The sequence below is a fragment of the Peromyscus maniculatus genome, chromosome 9 (assembly GCF_049852395.1).
Source record: "Peromyscus maniculatus bairdii isolate BWxNUB_F1_BW_parent chromosome 9, HU_Pman_BW_mat_3.1, whole genome shotgun sequence".
Classification (NCBI taxonomy): Eukaryota; Metazoa; Chordata; class Mammalia; order Rodentia; family Cricetidae; genus Peromyscus; species Peromyscus maniculatus.
In genome coordinates, this window is record NC_134860.1 from 86,254,046 (window position 1) to 86,278,086 (window position 24,041).

The following is a 24,041-nucleotide window of genomic DNA, read 5'->3' on the forward strand; positions in this document are numbered from 1 at the left end:
AATGTTAATAACAGGAAGAGAATAATAATCACTACAAAATTAAGTGAAATAGAAACCAGCAAAGTAATATGATAATTTACTAAAAATAGGTACATAGCTTTCTCAAGATGAAAAAAAAATATGTCATGTAACTGAGAATTGAGCTCAGTATGGAAGACTGGCCTTGCATATTCAAGGTCTTAAATTCAGTTACTAAGGGAAAAAAAGATTAATTAAATTGAGTAAGAATAAGCACAATATTCAGTGTAAAACAGAAATGAAAGCAATACATGACAACCAAAGTTGTAGAAACAATTGGGATAGGATGAAGTACTAGTGATTATAAAAGGGGGGGGCTGTCCTTACAAAAATGCTAACTAGAAACCTGAACAATGAAATGGAGAGTTTTACAGCTCTGTAATGAGTAAGTAACTTATGTCTCAGGATAAACTCTCATTACCTGGTGAGTTTAGTGGTACATTCTATCAAACTTACAAGCTAATACCAAGCCTTCTCATCTCCTGATTAGTTTTTTATTTCTTTGTTTACTTCTTGGAACTGCAAATATCAAATGAGAAAATGACTTCCACCAATTTGGCCTGTGGTCAATTCTGTGGAACATTTTCTCAATCATGGTTGTTGTGGGAGGGTCCTGCCATGAATGGTCAGGTTGTTGTGGGAGGGTCATGCCATGAATGGTCAGGTATTCAAGGTTATATGCAGAAGCAGGCTGAGTGAACATGGAGTGCAGCCAGTAAGCAGTGTGATTCCAAGGACTTCAATTCTTGGTTTCAGGTTTCTACCCTGAGTTAGTACCATGGCTTCCCTTTTGAGGGACTGTGACATGCAAAGTAAGCCAGATAAACCCTCTCCTTCCTGAGTTGCTTTAGGTCATGATATTTATCACAGTGATAGAAGACAAAGACAGCACTCAAAAATTGCAGAAGGAGAAAGAAAGGGAAGATCAGTATTTTCAGCAACATCAACACTTTGGACATTATTTTATGAGTCCATATATTACTCTTATATCAAACACGTTATTATATATTTATAAAAGTTACAGGTTGGTGTTGGTTATTTACTGTTTCTTGAGTGAATTCACTTCATTCATGTTTTCATGTATATTACAAGAATATTAGAAGATGCGCTAAATGTATATTAAGTTTTGAGGTACATATTTTAAAGTAAAATAATTGCATGAAGAAAAAGAAGAATATTCCACAATCTTCATTCCTTTACAGCTTAAATTACTGCTAGTATATGTATAGCATTTCTTTCTTTCTTTTTTTTTTTGCATTTCTTTCTAGTTCTTTTTCCTTTTATTTTATTTTACAATATCATTCAGTTCTACATAGCCACAGATTCCCTTGTTCTCTCCCTTCCTGCCCCCTCCCGTTCCCCCAGCCCTCTACCCATTCCCACCTCCTCCAGGGTAAAGCCTACCCGAGGACTGAGATCAATCTGGTAGACTCAGTCCAAGTAGGTCCAGTCCCCTCCTCACAGGCTGAGCCAAGTGTCCCTGCATAAGCCCCAGGTTTCAAACAGCTGACTCATGCAATGAGCACAGGACCCTGTACCACTGCCTAGATGCCTCCCAAACAGATCAAGCCAATCAACTGTCTCACCTATTCAGAGGGCCTGATCCAGTTGGGGGCCCCTCAGCCTTTGGTTCAAAGTTCATGTGTTTCCATTCGTTTGGCTATTTGTCCCTGTGCTTTATCCAACCTTGGTTTCAACAATTCTTGCTCATATAAACCCTCCTCTTTCTCGCTAATTAGACTCCCGGAGTTCCATCCGGGGCCCAGCCGTGGATCTCTGCATCCAGATTCCTCAGTCATTAGATGGGGTTTCTGGCACAACTATTAAGATGTTTGGCCATCCCAACACCAGAGTCGATCAGTTCGGGCTGTCTCTCGACCATTGCCAGCAGTCTATTGTGGGGGTATCTTTGTGGATTTCTGTGGGCCTCTCTAGCACTTTGTTTCTTCCTTTTCTCATGTGGTCTTCATTTACCATGGTCTCCTATTCCTTGTTCTCCCTCTCTGTTCTTGATCCAGATGGGATCTCCTGCTCCCGCAGGCTCTCTTTCCCTCGACCCTCGCGCTTCATTACTCCCACTCATGTCCAGGTTGTTCATGTAGATCTCAGCCATTTCTCCGTCATTGGGCGATCCTCATGTCTTTCTTGGGGTCCTGTTTTCCAGGTAGCCAACCTGGTGATGTGAGTAGCAGTCCAGTCATCCTTGTTCCACCTCTAGTATCCTCCTATGAGTGAGTACATACCATATTTTTCTTTTCTGAGTCTGGGTTACCTCACTCAGGATGATTTTTTTCTAGATCCATCCATTTGCCTGCAAACCTCATGATGTCATTGTTTTTCTCTGCTGAGTAGTATTCCATTGTGTATATGTGCCACAATTTATTTATCCATTCTTCAGTTGAAGGGCATCTACCTGGTTTTCAGGTTGTGGCTATTACGAACAATGCTGATATGAACATAGCTGAGCAAGTGCTCTTGTGGTATGATTGAGTATTTCTAGGGTATATGCCCAAGAGTGGTATAGCTGGATCTTGGGGGAGATTGATTCCCAATTTTCTAAGAAAGCACCATATTGATTTCCAAAGTGATTATACAAGCTTACATTCCCATGAGCAGTGGAGGAGAGTTCCCCTAGTTCCACATCCTCTCCAGCAAAAGTGTCTTCAGTGTTTTTGACATTAGCCATTCTGACAGGCATAAGGTGGTATCTCAGAGTTGTTTTGATTTGCATTTCCCTGATGATTAGGTATGTTGAGCAATTCCTTAAATGTCTTTCAGCCATTTGAGTTTCCTCTATTGAGAATTCTCTGTTTAGTTCTATAGCCCATTTCTTAATTGGACTGTTGGTCATTTTGATGTCTAATTTCTTGAGTTCCTTATATATTCTGGATATCAGTCCTCTGTCAGATGTAGGGTTTGTGAAGATCTTTTCCCATTCTGTAGGCTGTCGCTTTGCCTTGTTGACCATATCCTTTGCCCTAAGAAAGCTTCTCAGTTTCAAGAGGTCCCACTGATTGATGGTTTCTGTCAGTGTCTGTGCTACTGGTGTTATATTTAGGAAGTGATCTCCTATGCCAATACCTTCAAGACTACTTCCTTCTTTCTCTTCTAGCAGGTTCAGAATAGCTGGATGTATGTTGAGGTCCTTAATCCACTTGGACTGAAGTTTTGTGCACGGTGACAGATATGGATCTATTTGCAGCCTTCTACATGTTGATATCCAGTTATGCCAGCACCATTTGTTGAAGATGCTTTCTTTTTTCCATTGTATACTTTTTGCTTCTTTGTCAAAAATTATATGTTCATTGGTGTGCGGATTAATGTCAGGGTCTTCAGTTCAATTCCATGTCGGTTTTTATGCCAGTACCAAGCTGTTTTTAGTACTATAGCTATATAGTAGAGCTTGAAGTCAGGGATTGTGATGCCTCCAGATGTTTTTTGGTTTTTTCGAGACAGGGTTTCTTTGTGTAGCTTTGTGCCTTTCCTGGAACTCACTTTGGAGACCAGGCTGGCCTCGAACTCAAAGAGATCTGCCTGCCTCTGCCTCCCAAGTGCTGGGATTAAAGGCGTGTGCCACCACCGCCCGGCCAGATTTTTTTTTTTCCATGTGAAGTTGAATATTATTCTTTCTGTGTCTGTGAAGAATTGTGTTGGTATTTTGATGGGGATTGTATTTAATCTGTAGATTGCTTTTGGTAATATTGCCATTTTTATTATGTTAGTCCTGCCTATCCATGAGCATGGGAGATCTTTCCATTTTCTGACATCTTCTTCAATTTCTTCTTTCAGGGACTTAAAGTTCTTGTCATATAGATCCTTCACTTGCTTGGTTAGTGTTACCCCAAGGTATTTTATGTCATTTGTGGCTATTGTAAAGGGTGATGTATCTCTGATTTCCTTCTCAGCTTCTTTGTCCATTGTATATAGGAGGGGTACTGATTTTTTTTGAGTTGATCTTGTATCCTGCTATGTTGCTGAAGGTGTTTATAAGCTTTATCAGTTCCTTGGTGGAATCTTTGGGGTCACTCAAGTATACTATCATGTCATCTGCAAATAGGGAAAGCTTGACTTCTTCCTTTCTAATTTGTATCCCGTTAATCTCCTTATGTTGTCTTATTGCTCTGGCTAGAACCTCAAGTACTATATTGAATAATTATAGGGAGAGTGGCCAACCTTGCCTTGTTCCTGATTTTAGTAGAATTGCTTTGAGTTTCTCTCCATTTAATTTGATGTTGGTTGTTGGCTTGCTGTAAATTGCCTTTATTATGTTTAGGTATGTTCCCTGTATTCCTGATTGCTCCAAGACTTTTTTTTTTTTAATCATGAAGGGGTGTTGGATTTTGTCAAATGCCTTTTCTGCATCTAGTAAGATGATCATGTGTTTTTTTTTTCTTTGAGTTTGTTTATATGGTGTATTACATTGACGGACTTTCATATGTTGAACCATCCTTGCATCCCTGGGATGAAGCTTACTTGATCATGTTGGATAATTGTTTTGATGTGTTCTTGGAGTCTGTTTGCCAGTATTTTATTGAGTATTTTTGCATCAATGTTCATGAGGGAGATTGGTCTGTAGTTCTCTTTCTTTGTTGTATCCTTGTTTGGTTTAGGAATCAGGGTAATTGTAGCCTCATAGAAGGAGTTTGGTAATGTTCCTTCTGTTTTTCTATTGTGTGGAACAATTTAGAGAGTATTGGTATTAACTCTTCTTTGAAGATCTGGTATAATTCTGCACTGAAACCATCTGGTCCTGGGCTTTTTTTGGTTGGGAGATTTTAATGACTGTTTCTATTTCCTTAGGGGTTATTGGACTATTTAAATAGTTTATCTTATCTTGATTTAACTTAGGTATGTGGTACCTATCCAGACAATTGTCCATTTCTTTAAGGTTTTCCAGTTTTGTAGACTATAGGTTTTTGAAATATGACCTTATAATTCTCTGGATTTCCTCAATGTCTGTTGTTATATCCCCCTTTTCATTTCTGATTTTGTTGATTTAGATTCTCTCTCTCTGTCTTTTGGTTAGTATGGATAAGGGCTTGTCTATCTTGTTGGTTTTCTCAACGAACCAACTCTTTGTTTCATTAATTATTTGTATTGTGTGGTGGTATTCTAATTGTACTGAAATGTGATATTAATTGTATATTAATAAATAAAGTTGGTCGGGTGTCCGAGTTATTAGAGCCATAGATAGAAAAAAAGTGCTTTGGGATAGTCTGTATGTCAAATTGCTCTGATTGGTCAATAAATAAAACACTGATTGGCCAGTGGCCAGGCAGGAAGTAAGTGGGACAAGGAGAGAGGAGAATTCTGGGAAGCAGAAGGCTGAGGTGGAGAGACACTGCCAGGCGCCAACATGACAAGCCGCATGTGAAGACACCGGTAAGCCACAAGCCAAGTGGCAAGGTATAGATTTATGGAAATCGATTAATTTAAGATATAAGAACAGTCACCAAGAAGCCTGTCACGGACATACAGTTTGTAAGCAACATAAGTCTCTGTGTTTACTTGGTTGGGTCTGAGAGGCTGTGGGACTGTTGGGTGACAAAGATTTGTCCTGACTGTGGGCAAGGCAGGAAAACTCTAGCTACAAATGGCACCCAACGTGTTGGCAAGAGTTTCCACCTAAAACCTGAGAAAAGAGATTCTAAAACAGAGCTAAAAACAGTTCCAAGTTGTCTCTTTCAAGCTAGCAGCAGCCTGCATGTTTGAGCTACTATGGCGGGTTCCTAGCATCTGTGCTAGAACTGCAGTATGGCAGGAATGAGGCTTCTACAAGGACACATTAAGCTGCGTGGTGGATTTAGCCTTTGCTAGTACAAAACAAAAAAAGAGGTTTCTGGGCTACACGCTGCTTTGATAGAAGCATAGACCCACTATTTCTGAGAGTTGATGGCTCCCAGATCTGGGAGAAAATGTACCACCGCCATGTTGGGAAGCTGAAGTGGGCAGAGCCAGCAGCCACAGCGCCAGCACCGTTTCAGGCTAAAAAGGCTGCAATTTAAAGCAATAGGCTCAAGGTAATATAAAAAAATAAGCCACATAAAGATGGCTACCACACAGAGAATCTGGATTATGTTCTCTTTGATATTCGTAACTGAAGAAAAACATTTTATTGCAAAAGCTATTGAGTTATGCCAAAATGTATATTTTAAAGGTACCTTGACTTCAAAATTTGGATATAAGGATATGTTGCTTTGGAAAAGAGGCTCTGCTTTTGTTTCTACAGAAAGCCAGAGGCTATGGATTTGTTCCAGATTAAGATACATCAGGTTTGACCAGCCAAGACCACCTGAAAGGTCTCTGATGACACCATGGCCTAGATGATACAACATCCAGAATCGTTTCAAGGCAACTGGCTCATATGATACAGCCTCACGGACTACTCCATGATCCTAAAATTTTCTTTGTGTCCCCATAAGATACAGCACCCCCCTCCAGCAGGAAGTAGTAAGAGAAGCTATGCCCAAATTCCCAAATATACCAAGCTGGCTTTGGAGATTTGCAAAAGTTAAAACCTTTCTTTCTAAAAAAAGAAATGGGGAAGTGCTGTGGGATGGTCTGTATGTGAAATTGCTCTGATTGGTCAATAAATAAAACACTGATTGGCCAGTGGCCAGGCAGGATGTAGGTGGGACAAGGAGAGAGGAGAATTCTGGGAAGCTGAAGGCTGAGGTGGAGAGACACTGCCAGCCACCACCATGACAAGCCGCATATGAAGACACCGGTAAGCCACAAGCCATGTGGCAAGGTATAGATTTATGGAAATGGATTAATTTAAGATATAAGAACAGTTGGCAAGAAGCCTGCCATGGCCATACAGTTTGTAAGCAATATAAGTCTCTGTGTTTACTTGGTTGGGTCTGAGAGGCTGTGGGACTTGTGGGTGACAAGGATTTGTCCTGACTGTGGGCAAGGCAGGAAAACTCTAGCTATAGTTGTTGAAATCTAACATTAAACCAGGGTGGTCTGATAGAACACAGGAGGTTATTCCAATTGTTTTGTATCTGTTGAGATTTGCTTTGTGGCCAAGTATGTGGTCAATTTTAGAGAAAGTTCCATGGGGTGCTGAGAAGAAGGAATATTCTTTTTTGTTAGAATGGAATGTTCTGCAGATATCTATTATGTCCATTTGGGTCATGACATCAGTTAAGTTCTTTATTTCTCTGTTAAGTTTCAACTTGGGAGATCTGTCCAGTGGTGAAACTGGGTTGTTGAGATCTCCTACGATTAATGTGTGGGGTTTTATATGTGGTTTAAGTTTTAGTAATGTTTCTTTTACATATGTGGGTGCCCTTTTGTTTGGGGCATAAATGGTCAGAAATGAAACTTCATCTTGGTGGATCTTTCCTGTGATGAGTATGTAATGCCCTTCTTGATCTCTTTTGATTGATTTTAGTTTGAAGTCTATTTTGTTGGATATCAGGATGGCTACACCCACTTGTTTCTTAAGACCATTTGATTGGAAAGAATTTTCCCAGCCTTTTATTCTTACGTAGTGTCTATCTTTGATTTTGAGCTGTGTTTCTTGTATGCAGCAGAAAGATGGGTCCTACTTTCGTATCCATTCTGTAAGCCTATGTCTTTTTATAGGTGAGTTAAGTCCACTGATATTAAGGGCCATTAATTACCAGTGATTCTTCATCCCTGTTATTTTTTGTTGGTAGTGTGTGTGTACTTCTCTTCTTTGGGCTTTACTGCTGTGGCTTTATCTATTGCCTGTGTTTTCGAGGGTGTATCTGACTTCTTTTGGTTGGAATTTTCCTTCTAGTGCTTTCTGTAGGGCTGGGTTTGTGGATAAGTATTGTTTAAATCTGGCTTTGTCTTGGAATGTCTTGTTCATTCCATCTATGATGATTGAAAGTTTTGCTGGGTATATTAGTCTGGGCTGACATCCATGGTCTCTTAGTGTCTGCATTACATCTGTCCAGGTCCTTCTGGCTTTCAAAGTCTCCATTGAGAAATCAGGTGTTATACTAATGTGTTTGCCTTTATAGGTCACTTGGCCTTTTACCTTTGCTACTCTTAATATTCTTTCTTTATTCTGTACATTTAGTTGTTTAATTATTATGTGGCTAGTGGACTTTTTTGGGCGCTCTAGTCTGTTTGGTGTTCTATAGGCGTCTTGTATCTTCATAGGCATTTCCTTCTTTAAGTTGGGAAAGTTTTCTTCTATAATTTTATTGAATATATTTTCTGTGCTTTTGAGTTGGTATTCTTCTCCTTCTTCTATCCCTATAATTCCTAGGTTTGGTCTTTTCATGGTGTCCCACATTTCTTGGACATTTTGGGTCATGACTTTGTTGACTTTAGTGTTTTCTTTGACTGAGGAATCTGTTTCTTCTACTGTATCTTCAACTCCAGAGATCCTCTCTTCAATCTCTTGCATTCTGTTGGTTATACTTGCACCTGAAGTTCCTGATTGTTTACTCAGATTTTCTATTTCCAGCATTCCCTCTGTTTGTGTCTTCTTCATTTTTTCTATTTCCCTTTTCAGGTCTTTTACTGTTTCCTTTATTTGTTTCATTGCCTTTTCATGATTTTCTTTCAGTACTTTATTGTTTTCTTCCAGGACTTTATTGTTTTCTTCTAATTTGTTTACCCTTTCCTCTAGTTGTTTATAGCATTCTTCCCATTTTTTTGTCTTTTCCTCTACACAAGCCTCTACCTTCTTCATGATGTTATTCATATGGCTGTTTTCTTCTGCTTCTTCCAATTTTTGATTTTCAGGTCTAAATGTTGGAGGCGGGCTATGTTCTGGTGATGCTGTATTACCCTTTATTTTGCTATATGTACTTCTGCCTTGATATGTGCCCATCTCCTTGTGGTTCATTCTTGGTCTTATCAGTGCACTTGGTTCAGACAGAGCTGACAGATTCAGGAAGTCTCTCTCTCTTGTCCAGATGGGAGCTCTCTTGTCCAAATGGGAACTCCGGGGCAGGATGGAAGCTCTTATCTAGACGGGAAGTCTGGGGCAGGATGGGAGCTCTTGTCCAGACAGAAAGTCTGGGGCAGGATGGGCGCTCTTGTCCAGAAGGGAAGTTCGGGGCAGGATGGGAGCTTTTGTTCAGAAGGGAAGTCCAGGGCAGGATGGGAGCTCTCTCTCTCTGGTCCACAAGGGAAGTTCAGGGCAGGATGGGAGCTGGGAGCCGGTCTCTAAGTCTCAGGAAGTGTCTGGAGTCTCTGGCCAATGGGAGTGGGGGCAGGGCGTGGAGAATGAAAGGTCTTCCGGGGGTCTTGGAGAAGGGGATCCTTCCTGGTAGGGCTAGAAGGGAACCTGCCCAGTGGTCAGAACCTGGGGCCAAGTTGGACAGGTTTCCCCTTGAGTGGCTGGTGCCCAGGGATGGGGTCCGGGCTCAACATTTCTTTCTTTTTTTTTCTTTTGAAGAAACAAGCAAGGAATATGGAGGGCAGTTATCATCAGAAAACAAGGCTGTTATTATCTTGATCATACCTTGATGTAGAAAGAAATGGTCATAGACCATCCAACTAAAAGACTATGAAAAAAATTATTCTGTTTTTAAAATGCCCAATTTGCAGCACTTTGTAACAGAAATAAAATTTGATAGACCTTTCTCACATTAAATGTTTAATAGCTACATTCTAAGAAACTTAAGTCAACTGCAAAGAAATAAATAAACTAAATAAAAATTAGTTAAAGGCTTGTGCACTTACTGCCTCAAAGAATTAATTCAAATAATGAAAAAAATATGAAGAGATATTTATCATTACTGACAATTAGGAAAATGAAAAATAATTGAAGCAAAGGAAAACACCAACTTTCACCTGTCAGAGCAATTATTACTGCACAGAAAAAAAATTGCCCAGATTGTGGAGAAAGACTTCTCGTGCACATTTAAGGGGGATGTAAATTACTACAGTCATTAAAAAAAAAAGACTTACAAGAACACAAGATAGGATATTACTATCATTAGCTACCAGCCCAAATGTCTGAGGAATATCACATCTTATATAAGCTCTAGTTCAAGAGAGTTTCACTGAAGTATATTCAGAAATACTGATAGTTTACATTAATGTTCTTCAAAATGTCAAAATCAATATGAATATTTAAATGTGATCCCTTTTATATTCCTGCCATACATGCAAACACAAATGCAAACATGAATAGAGTCTTATGTCCTCAAAAGAACCTTGGAGTTTGAAAGCTACAGGATGGCAAACTTTAATCCAACAAAAATACTTGATTTGGGAAACGGACATTTGATATGCACACATATTTCTCTCTCTCTCTCTCTCTCTCTCTCTATATATATATATATATATATATATATATATATATGTATGTATACATACTCACTGTAATGTATTCATGACTTGAAAACAGATGACAAATTGACGACTGATCAAAGGGAAACCTCTATCTGTGTACATCTAGTTTGGATACAGTTATGCAGGGCACAGTTATGCAGGGCTTAGGATGGCTATGTGTCAATCACTGAATTAAATTTCTCTGACAATATAGAGGTAAATTTGTGGTTTACAGCTAAACACATTCTTAAAATGTGTGACAGAAGGATGTTATCAATGAATATATTGTTATTTGATACATTTTCAATCCTACAAAGTAGAAAAACTCCCTACCTGCTTCTGGCAAACTCAGAAAAATAATTAAATTCAAACTGAGAGTGTGAGTGTTGATGATGGATTGCTTCTTCTCCAAGGTTTTGCTTTTCTTGGACCTGCTCCAACCTGGATTGTAACTAGTAAGAAGCCATTTTTGGAATTAATTCAGGAGTAGGAAATAAATATTTATTAATCATGAAATTTATATTTTGAGAGGGTAAATACACACTAGAAAAAAAATCATTCAAAACATATGTGAAAAGCAGTATTTATTTTTGTTATTTGTCTCATAATTGAATATGAGTGTAATAATTTGGGTATATTAGGTGATATTTGATATTATATGTTGTCAATAATTGTATAATAGACTACTTATAAGTAACAGTTAATAACAGTATTTGAATTTTGTGTGAGTCATTAAATAGAGTTTGTATATTTCATGAGTAATTTAGCTTTCTAAAACCTTTATGACTTCACATTAACCTAATTTGTTGCATATACCATTATCAGGAAATCATTGCTATTTAGTGTAATCTAATAATACATCCTAGAGATAGTTTCCTTGCTTAAAGGAATGTGAAATTAATTGTCTATGGGACTAAATACAATTATACTTTCTTTTACTCATATTTTCATACTTAGGATTTCCATCAACAAATTGTTACAAATGTATCCTCTGTGACTTAAACAATACATATTTTAAATGCATTATAAATATTTGTATTTGTTTTGCATATTCAGTGATATGATTTTGTAACATTTCTGTTTTAAAATCTTAAATTAACTGCCAAATTGATAGAAAAATATAGAAAAAAAGATGATGTTGAGAATATTCCTTGTTTAATAATTTAATTTTGTAATAACATGAACTTACATGCATAATGTTTGACATTTCACATGGAACAATATATTCATTTTTGATGTCAGCAAATCACACTAATATTTTTGTATTCTTGAGTAATTTGTCTGTTGTTAGCACCTACTTGACATTACCAATAATTTATGTTAACATTTTACCTGAATATTTATATTTAACACATAAATACTTGAGAAAACTTGGGCCTGTTGAAGTTAAATGATTCAAGCAATATAAATAGGTACCCAATGTCAGGACAGAGAGTCTTATTAGTTTGGATGTGTAGTCGGCACTCTTAGTAGCTATTTACTGTAAAAGTGAAATCAGAAAAACATCATTTCCTGCAAGAATGTAAAAGACTAATCTGAAAAGGAAATGGAAGGATCCTACAGAAAATAAGGGATATGGTCAATCCAACAATTCCCAAGATGCTGATTACTGATATATGAATTAAGTTAGCCACCATTTAAGTTATAATGCCCTAACTAGCTTGTATATTACTACTTTGTGATATTAACAGGTTCTGACAGATAACAGCTAAATTGTGCCCTAACTCCTGGTGATTAAAACAGTAAGATTACTATGTGTGTGCTCTTTTAGCATGCACTAGTTTAGATAGAATGAGTAACAGTTTACATTGAAATGGAAAAGTATCTTAGGGTTACTACTGCTGTGATGAAATATCATGACCAAAGCAACTTGAGGAGGAAAGAGTTCATTTGGCTTATGCTTCCATACTACTGTTTATCATTGACAGAAGTTAGGACAGGAACTTACATGTGGCAGGAACCTGGAGGCATAAGCTGATGCAGAGGCCATGGAAGAGTGCTGCTAACTAGCTTTCTCCTCATGGCTTGCTTAGCCTGCTTTATTATAGACCACAGGACCCTGGCCCAGGGATGGCATTATCAATCATGACAGGGCCCTCCCCACCAATCACTAATTAAGAAAATGCCCTACAGGCTTGCCCCTAGCCTGATATTATGGAGGTATTTTCTTAAGTGGGGCTCCCTCCTCTCAGATGACTTTAACTTGTGTCAAGTAGAAGTAATCTATCCTGCAAAAATTATGCAAATAATCTCTACTACTGCACAGAAATAGTTTTACAAGAGTGGGAACAACTGAGGAAAAGAATACTGAAGAACATCTGGAAATACTTACTGGCTGTCCCACTTCATTGACTGCTGATAGTTTACCTTGAGAAAAATAAATTCCCTCTGAATCCTGGTGAACTCTAAAGTGCTTGATTATATATGTGATCGAATTCAGACCCATCCTCACCTAAATCAATGAATTCAGAAGATACTAGTCACATGTGAAGCTTTACAAATGTTCTTCCTTAACAAACTTTTGAGATAAGTTATCTAACCAGGATGCATGAAAAACACAAGAAAGAAATAGGAACAGAATGTTAATGCTAAAGTTCCTGTGCACTTTTCTCACTCCAGGAAACTGGAATAAGTAGAGTACTGATCCATCATAATTTTAAAGCTTAATGGTGTAGACTTTGGAATTTCTGTGATTAGGCCTTATGATGAGTGTGTAAATCTCTATGATTTCTAGACATTGCCTTCTCTGAATCTCTGATTCACTGTTCCTTTAATAATAAAAGACAGTATGTCCTCATGTGTGAATAGTTGTCTTTCAGCTTTCTGGGCATCACAGAACTGCTAAAGTTCAAATTCTGCTTTCATCTTTGAAGTGCCAATTCCATTCAGTGAAAACTTTCTCTTTGTCTCTCTGTCTGTCTGTCTGTCTCTCTGTATATTTGTGTATGTGTGTGTCTTAATACAGATTATCCCATGTACATGTAACATGAATGTTAAAAGGCCTTATTAATAAAAAAAAAAACCCTGGACCCAGATATGGGGGTGAAAACTGAGAGATCAGAGGAATAGGACAAGCCACAGCCAACCTCACCTCACCAACTCCTCAGCCTCTAGAGAGAGCTACTTCCTGTATACCCACACCTGTATGCCTTTCTGTCCCTGCCATCTTACTTCTTCTCTCCACCTAGCTAAATCACTTTCCTCTTTCCACCCAGCTCTATCACTTCCTGTCTGTCTGTACAGACCTCCAGATCTCTAGTTAACTAGTGCTGAGAATTAAAGGTGTGTGCCACCATGCCTGGCTCTGTTCCCAGTGTGGCCTTGAACTGACAAAGATGCTAATGAATCTCTGTCTCCCAAATGCTAGTATTAATGGCATGTGCTACCACTGCCTGACCTTTATGTTTAATATAGTGGCTGGATTTTTCCTCTGATCCTCAGATAAGCTCTATTAGTGTACACAAAGTATCACCAGATTTACATGGCTTCCCAATGTAAGCATTGTCAGTATTCCAGTATTCGAGAATGGGGCTAGATATTACCTTGTTCTGTGCAATATACATGTCTAGCTGCATGACATATAATTACACTGCATGTATTCTCTTCTTTTATGACTGAGGCATGGTACATCTAGTATGAGTAAAATGAATAGTTAATATGTTCATCCTACTGAATATCAGAGCTTAGCAAGAGAATACCTTGCAGAATATAAGTCGTTTATCATAGACATCATGTGACTATCTAGGCTCTGTGTCTAGCTGCTATTACCTGCCATCATTAGAGTATTGCATTTTTCATTTGTAGTCTAAGAAAAATAAAAATACCAACTTCAACTCTGACTCTCAGTTAATATCTATCACTTTTAAACTCATAAAAGACACTTCAAATAATCCTAAGTAAGGCATACACATATAGGAGCATATTGTGCATTGTAAAATGCCTAAAACAACCATACTCATAGAAAAAAGCAAAATTTGTTTGCCACAATCTGGGCAAATGGAAGACGAGGATCAGTTGTTCCCTATGGATAAATATCTAGTAAGATCATAAATTTACAGGGTTTTATAAAACCTGGGGCCCATGATGGATCTGTTGTATAGTACATTTAAATTGTGCTATCAGTGGACATTATGGAAGTATTTTAATAAACATATAGAAAAGAACCAGTAAAAGGAAAAGAGAATGTAGAAGGTTAAGGAAAGAGTACCAAAAGGGTAAAGGAAATGAAAAGGGTAGAAGGAAAGAACGTAAGGAAAAAGGAGAGCATAGGAAAGAAGAATAAAAGTAATCTTTTGATCCCTAGAATCTACAAGTGTACATATTATCTACTTTTCATGTAACATCTGCCTGAATACTTTGAGACACAAATTATCAATGTGTCATGGATAACTAGAATATACAATACAACTGTATATAGTATCTATAGTATCCCAGAAGGTTTTTTGGAGTTCAGGAAAACTTATCCTATCTTTTAACACTGATAAATATTTTAAAGGGAGTAACTAAAATAAATAATTGGACTCTAGTTATGATAAAATTCTGTGATAGAATTCTTAAGGAACATATACATTTGTGCAAAATAGCTTATTGATTTTTAGAAGGAAATTTCTACAATTGCATTAGTTTGAACTTTTCTATACTTGAAGAAAAATTGTGACTTATGCCTCATATCAGTTGCTGCATTGGTCATAAACTATTGCCCATTTTGAATCAAAGATAGTTATACTAAGTCTTAAGTGAGATCAAATAAAAACCAGAGAACCTTGAAGGTGGAGGGAGCAAAACTCTCTGAAACACAAGAAAATTGGATTCAACCTAATGATCCAAAAACACTAAAAGTAAAGTGGTATTGAGAAGCTGTCTCAAAGGGAGAGTCAGCATATTCAGGGGACTCATAGTTTTGGGTTAACAACTGTGTTTCAAGAGATTCTTATCTCTAGAATAAAGTCTACTTTTACTGGGAGCATTTATGTGTATAAAATATGGATGGAGTTGATGTACTGTAAATCAAATAGGCTAATAAAAACATTGACCCTAAGTATATTTAAAAGAACATAGACCATCTTGTATGAAAATATATAATCATATCTTAAAGTGTGCCAATGATTGCAGACAAGAATTTTGTTGTTACTGCTAACTAAGTGCCATGAATTCTACTTCTTCGTACATCTCATACATCAGAAAGCAGAACATTTTTCTGTCTTTTCTTGTCTGTGTACCAGACCTTGAAGGAATAATTCAATAAAAAGGGGGATGAAAATCAGTGATGCAGTGATGTCCTAAAGTAGTATTGCAATTGAGAAATAAAGTGAAGCTTTTCTTTTATTTGTATCTAAATTTAAGTGCATTTCACTTTTCCCTTTAATAATTCAGTTTAATAATAGTTCAGAAATTGACATTTTTCTATCAAACACAAGCATCTTGGAGACTTCATAGTCTTCAAGAGAAGATCCTATGGAACAGATTCTAAGTAGTATGTGAGGAGGAAAATATCCTTGAAGAGACAAAAATCATTTCTTGGTTTGTAGGATTAAATCTGTTTGAATAACATCAAGTTAATTAACCTACTCTTCACATGGTAAATTTAATAAAAATTATAAAAGCAAAGTAAAATATGACAAAGTTTATTATATAAGACAATTAAATAAGAGCATCATTTTGTACTGGCCATGGACAATTTATGGTACAAAATATACATAGCAATAGTTTTGCTCCTTTTCATAAAAGTAATGACAGTAAAAATAAATAACATTTCAAAAGCTGCACATGGGCTTATTTATGTGGGGCAGGAGTAATATTCTAATAAGTGTTCCCTTTTTAAAAAGAACAAATTAATTTAAAATACCTATGATTTTGTCTTGATGAGTAACTCAGGTGAATACAATGAAGCCTGTTGGAAAAGCTTAGTATTAACTTCGGAATGAGTAGGTTACACTAACATACTTTGGTTGTAATGTGTTCAACATATATCCTGCAATTGTGTGTTTGGTGTCAGAGATCACAATACTCAGGCATCCTTGGCAACTGTTTACTGACCTTTTACTTATGTTTCCCAGAGCATAACATACTCTGATTCTTCAGCAGTTTTTCCAGTGTGTCATCTTACTCAAACAGCTTTCTTGGCAATATATATGTGCATACATGAAGTGAATGAACATGAAATGGATATGAACTCTTCATTTGCACAGAAGACAGGTTGCTGTATGCCTAAGTTGGTTATATCAGTCAGTAACTGTCACATATGTTTACTTATTTACATTTTGTTTTTAAGTAGAAAAAATTATGTGCATTTATTGCACACATTTGAAATATATATTTATTGTACAATGATGTAATATGCCCAATTAACATATAAAACCTCACACAGTGATAATATTTTTAATGATAACATTTCACAGTCAATATCTTAATATTTTTAATTAATTTCATGTAATTTTAATAAAGTCATTTTGTGGTACAGTAAACACTGGAATTTATTTCACCCATCCATGCAGTACTTAACAAAATAAAATATATTAAAATAAAAACAAAACAAAACACAAAAACCAAAACATCACATGGAAATAGGACAAGGCAAGCCAACATAAGGAAAAGATTCCCCCAAGAGAAGGCAAAAGATTCAGAGACTCACTAATTCACACATTCAGGGGTCTTGTGAAAATAATAAACTGAAAGCTATAATATAGATATACAGAACCTGGTGCAGACCCACATCATCTCTATGCTTGCTGCTTCAGTTTGAGCTCATATGAGCTTTGAGTTGATTTAAGGATTCTTATTAACCTAATATCCTTCATCACCTATGGCCCTTACACTCTTTCTGCCTCCTCTTCCATGGGTTTGATGGAGACATCCCATTTAGAACTGTGTGTTCCAACGTCTCACTCTCTCTCTGTTAATGTCTGTCTGGGGATCTCTGTGTTTGTTCCCATCTGCTCCAGAAGGAAATTCTCTGACTATGGCTGAGTAAGTCACCAATAAATACATGTAGCAGAATGCATTATTAGGAGTAATTATTGTTGTGTTGTTGTATGTTTTTAAGACCAGTAGTATTTGGTTTCACTCTAGGTATCAGGGCTATCCAGTATCTGGTTCTTGGTCACTAAAGCAGTGTTCATTCCCATGAAGTGGGCCTTTGGTTGGTTACTCACACAAGCTCTGTGATACCATTGAACTAGTAAAATTTTCAGATAGGATAGATTGTAGATAAAACATTTTGTAGTGGGGTTGGTGGGTTTTTTAAAATTTTTTATTGAGGAATTTTATTAATTTGTTTTACATACCAATCACAGATCCTCCTCTCTTTCCTCATCCTGCTCCTGCTTCCCCCCTAAAACACCCTTCATTCCCTCCTCTTACAAGGCAAGGCCTCCCATGAGGAGTCCTCAGAGCCTGGTACATTCAGTAGAGGCAGGTCCAAGCTGCTTCCCCTCCATCAAGGCTGTGCAAGGTGTCCCATCATAGACAGTGGGTTCCTAAAAGCCAGCTCATGCACCAGAGATGGATCCTGATCCTACTGACAGGTGGCCCCTTAAGCGGATCAAGCTACACAACTGTCTCTCTTATTGAGGGGGCCTAGTCCAGTATCATGGAGGCTCCATAGCTGTTGGTCTAAAGTTCATGAGTTCCCACTAGTTTGGTTGGGTTGTCTCTATAGGTTTCCCATCATGATCTTGATGCCCCTTGCTCATCGAATCCCTCTTCTCTCTCTTCAACTGGACACCTGGAGCTCAGCCTGGTGCTTGTGGATCTCTGAATCTGCTTCCATCAGTTACTGGATGAAGGCTCTATGATGGCAGGGTATTCATCGATCTGATTACTGGGGTAAGCCAGTTCAGGTACCCTCTCCACTATAGTTTGATAATCCTATTCCCTCATGTTCTCATGCCCCATCCCTACCCTCTGTTGCCCCCCCATCCCAAGTTTACTCATGGAGAGCTCCTCTACTTCCCCTTCGGAGGGTGATCCATAAGTCCTTCTTAGGGTCCTCCTTGTTATCTAGCTTCTCTGGAGTTGTTGGTTTTATTCTGGTTATCATTTGCTTTATATCTAGTATCCATCTAGGGTCATCTAGGTTGTTTCCAGGTTCTGGCTATTAAGAATAATGCTCCTAATATGAATAATGCTCCTATGAACATAGCTGAGCAAGTGTCCTTGTGGTATGATTGAGCATTCCTTAGGTATATGCCCAAGAGTGGTATAGCTGGGTCTTGAGGGAGGTTGATTCCTAATTTTCTGAGAAACTGCCATAATAATTTCCAAAGTGGCAGTACAAGTTTGCACTCCCACCAACAGTGGAGGAGTGTTCCTCTTGCTCCACATGCTCTCCAACATAATCTATTTTCATTTAAATTTTAGAACATTGAGGAAGGATTACAGGATTACTGAGAAACTGATTATTCTCAGGAAATTAACATTTCTGGCAATATTTCTCTTGGTAGAACTTTCCTAGGTAATGAATCTTTCTTAAGTTCATCATGAATGTAACATTAAAGTGACAGCCTATTCACCAAAATTAGGTAGTTCAAAACTAATTTAAATGTAGTATGCAAAAGACCTAAAGGTCTCAAGTCTTCAACCAGGAAAACCTTTCTTGAAATTAAGATCCAGTCAGAACATTATGTTGTATGATGTTTTAATATTTTTCCATGTACAGTATTTCTTTTCATTTCAAATTGTGAACACATTTGCATATTTGCTGTTGAACAGTTGACCAATATTCACCCCTTCCTGCTTCTATATATGCATTATACAAAGCAAGGAAGCAAATATTGTGTATCAGTTTTGTTTTGTTTTTCTTTTTGTACTGAATCTTTATTATGTAGTAAGTCTTGACACATAGTATATGTTTTCATTATATATTTCAAAAAATTGGAAATGAATTACTTGCAAAAAGATGAAAATACAAATGAAGTTCTTATAGTATATTTCTTCATTATTTTGTTTAGAATGGTAAAGATATATATATATATATATATATATATATATATATATATTAAACTTAGGTTACTTCCCTTATTTATTCTTCCAATCTCTCATGAGATAGACAGTGATTTCTTTATTCCAAACTAATGTGTTATTAATACATATGTAATATGCACTGTTGATTAATTAATCATCAACTTCATCTTTCTTTAGTTATTAATTTTTTTATTTGTAGGACTTACAAATTTTAGGGATGAAGATAGAGCTAGATGATAAAAACATGTGTAACAATTTGCTGTGGATATCATTCTATATAAATAAAACACTGATGGCCAGTGACCAGGCAGGAAGTAGGTGGCCAGGCAGGAAGTAGGTGGGACAAGGAGAGAGGAGAATTCTGGGAAACAGAAGGCTGGGGGAGAGACACTGCAGCCACCGCCAGGACAAACAACATGTAGAGACTCTGGTAAGCCACCAGCCACGTGGCAAGGTATAGATTTCTAAAAATGGGTTAATTTAAGATAAAAGAACAGTTAACAAGAAGCCTGCCACGGCCATACAGTTTATAAGTGATATAAGCGTCTGAGTGATTATTTTATAAGTGGATTGTGGGACTGCGGGGCTTGGGGAACCTGGAGAGAAGCCCTCCAGCAACAAATGGCGCCCAACGGCTCGAGTTTCCACCTTAAACCTGAGAATATTTAATAACCAATTCTAAACAGAGCCAAAAACAGGTTCCTGCTTCTTGTCTCATACAAGCAGCTAGACGCCGCAAAACGCAGGTTTAAACACTGGTGGGTTCCTGGCGTGTGCGTTTGACCAACAGTATGGCGGGAATAAGGCGTCTGCCAGTGGCACATTACGCTGTGTGGTAGATTTAGTCTTTACTAGTATTTTTTAAAAAAAAGGTTTCTGGGCTACACGCTGCTTTGATAAAAGCTTAGACCCACTATTTCTGAGACTTGATGACTCCCAGAGCTGGCGGAAAACGTACCACTGCCATGTTGGGAAGCTGAAGTGGGCGGAGCCAGCAGCCACAGTGCCTTTTCAGTCTTAGAATGGTGCAGTTTAAAGCAATAGGCTCAAGGTAATATAAAACATAAGCCACGTAAAGATGGCTACCACACAGAGAATCTGGATTATGTTGTCTTTGATATTCGTAACTGAAGAAAAACATTTGATTGCAAAAGCTGTTGAGTTATGCCAAAATGTATATTTTAAAGGTACCTTGACTTCAAAATTTGGATATAAGGACATGTTACTTTGGAAAAGAGGTTTTGCTTTTGTTTCCACAGAAAGCCAGAGACTGTGGATTTGTTCCAGATTAAGATACATCAGGTTTCACCAGCCAAGACCCCCTGAAAGGTCTCCGATGACACCATGGCCCAGATGATCCAACATCCAGAGCAGTTTCAAGGCAACTGGTTCACACAATACAGCCTCAAGGACTACCCCATAGGCTTAAAATTTTCTTTGAGTCCCCATAAGATACAGCACCCCCCTCCAGCAGGAAGTAGTAAGAGATGCTATGCCCAAATTCCCAAATATACCAAGCTGGCTTTAGAGGTGGAATTGGCTCACTCCCCCTCTAAACCCAGACATATTGCTTTAAAAAAAATGGTTAAGAGATTCTTGTGTCCCAAATCAGAAGAGCCCTCTGGTGTGGGACAAAGAAAAAACAATATTTTTATTTAAAACAGGTTGATTATAAATGTGATCTCTTTCTAAAAAAGAAAAGGGGATATGATGTAGATATATAGGAGGATATAGAGATGATAAGATAAAAGGGTAGATTAATGAACCTACTTTTAAAGAACAACTTGTTTAAAATGTTTTACATTGGTATAAATTTTAGTTTATTGATACAAACTTAAAGTTAATTTTGTTATACTGTATATATATATTTCTATTCTTGTTTGAGGTATTATGTTTATGTAGCTCATTTAAAATTGTAATGGATAATTAAAAAATAGATTAATAATTAGTCATCTATGATAATCATATTTGTAGCCATGTTAGTTAAGTCTTCTAGGTATACATAGATATATTTCAGATAGATAGGTAATCTTCAAACACTTCATAGACCTAGAGAATATGGCATTTAAATAACTTAAAATTCTGTTGACATGAGACACAATTGCTCCTGGATGCACTAATTTGATCCCGAGAGAATGTTGGGCTTCTTAGACATTTCCATTTGGAAGTTTGTCTTTTTGGCACAAAATGGCCTACTGGGCAAAGAACTGCCCTTGCCTTGATGGCTGACAGTACAAATATAATGCTGTCCTTTCTGGACAAGCGGGACACAAAGAAAGCGACCACTGTACTCTGCCAAGACAGGGTAAGATGGTCTCTCAAAATTCCTGCCTCTAAAAATGGTCTGTCAGATACTCTAGGCCTGTAGCCAATTTAAATGCTCCAACAATGCTGAGAAACATTGGGTGACTGTCCAGGCTGCCAGCTGTCTTGGTCTACTTTTGCAAGATTCCCGAAAGTTGCTTGCATCCACCATTTCTCAGGTACTTTTATGTTCCTTCTCAGGTCTTTGATGTGGTTGAAAACTAGATAGTTGTAATTTCCTCAGTTATGATAAAAGATAATTTAGATATAAAACCTTAAACTCACAAATATAAGATAGATAGGACATCTTCTTTAATATTGTAACTGTAATTCTTGCTCGATAATTGTTTTGTTATATGTAATTTTACCATGTTAAAGTTAAAACCTTACTTTTTAAAAAAAGAAAAAAGGGGAAATGCTGTGGATATCATTCTATATAAATAAAACACTGATGGCTAGTGACCAGGCAGGAAGTAGGTGGGACAAGGAGAGAGGAGAATTCTGGGAAGCAGAAGGCTGGGGAGAGACACTTCAGCCACCGCCAGGACAAGCAACATGTAGAGACTCTGGTAAGCCACCAGCCACGTGGCAAGGTATAGATTTCTAAAAATGGGTTAATTTAAGATAAAAGAACAGTTAACAAGAAGCCTGCCACGGCCATACAGTTTATAAGTGATATAAGCATCTGAGTGATTATTTTATAAGTGGATTGTGGGACTGCGGGACTTGGGGAACCTGGAGAGAAGCCCTCCAGCAACAACAATTTCCTCTGTTTGGTCCCAAACACTGAAAAAAACAAGAAACAAACAACAACAACAAAAAAAAAAACACCTCAAACCTCTGTCTATATGAAGGAATCTTGATATTGTCTTCCTCTGCTAAAATACTTCCTCTAATATGTTTTAGGTGCACTTTTGAGGTTGAAACCTTCGATAGTCTCATGAGCATGAGCTAACATATATGTATGTAATGCTAATAATATACCTGGAAAACTTTAAGCAAAGCATATGTGAGTTATTCCAATCTGTAATGCTGCCATTGCAATTATAAACTTGCAACTCAGGATCATACTATGTAGTTCCATTTTCCTCATGCACTGTAAAACTTCAGCTATAACAGAAAGTCAAAAACACTTGGCTTATTGAGAAACAACATAAGGTACTGATTTTTTTCTTATGCTGATACTAATGTATCAATTGTTTTTTTCACAGGTGCAAAATACAGTTCAGTCCATACTCCAGCTGCTGCCTCTACTCAAACAGTAAGATAAACAGATGACAAACATTAAAACTTTTGCATGGAGAAGAAACTTGTACTCAGATTTCTTGTACATTTCATGGTATAATTTTTAGAAGTATCATCAGTGAAGCCAGATGGTCCCCAAAGAATTAAAATTTGCCTGCAGAGTATCACCTTTAAAGTAATCAGTATGCTTTCAGTTCTTGAATTAAAATTATTACTTGTTATGTCATTTCCATCAAATATGTGGCAAAATTTCTTTAGGCATTTTACTGTTAGAAATATAAACTGCTTGAGTGTAGTAAAATGTGCATTTTATTCATGCTTTCTATGCTTTGGTGGAATATTTGAGTATTTTATTGACTTCTTTTAAAGGAGCTATAAGAAAAATATAGGCAAAGATTATACAACATCATAATCTTGATTCATCAAACAAATTCTACTTTAAATGTGTGAAATAAATATTCTATGTGTTCACCAATAAAATTTATAAAAACATTACTTAAATTTAATGATAAGCTCACAGTAAATTCCTACATATCATTTGTGAGTGTTAGTTTAAAATTCTTAAGCTTCAATTTCATAAGCAGATATTGATAATTGTGATTATTTATAATTTTTAAAAATAAAAGGAAAACGTTTTCCTCTGTAGATGTGGATGTGTGTACACATATTTTTGTTCATTTTGTATAATATGCCTTTCCAACTTGCATACACGTGGTTGGTCTATGGTCTAAAAAGTTAAGGATGAAAGTGATATAAACCAATAACTGAATATTACCCCCATAATTAGCATTTCATCTCCTTTCAGACCCATAAAAACTTTCTGTCAGAGTTTGCTTCTTATTGTTGTGAAAAACACTGTGGCCTAAAGTAAATATTTTCTTATATCCCCAAGTAACAGTTGTTCACTGAAGAAAGTCAGGGCAGGAACTCAAGGCAGAACCTAGAGACAGGAACTGAAGCAGAGACCATGAAGGAATAATGATTATTGGCTTGCTCAACCTGCTTTTTTGTATACCCAGGAACATATGCACAGGACTGGTACTGTATAGCAATGGATTTGGCCTTTTCATGTCAATCAAGAATATGTCCCACAGTCTTGACAAAAATAATTCAAAGGAAGTATTTTTTTTTCATTTGAGATCCCTTCTTCTTAGGTGACAATAGCTTTTTTCAATATGACAAAAACCTATGCAGTACATTATTAAAATATTTCTAGATTACCTAAATAAAGTTAATTGGTACAT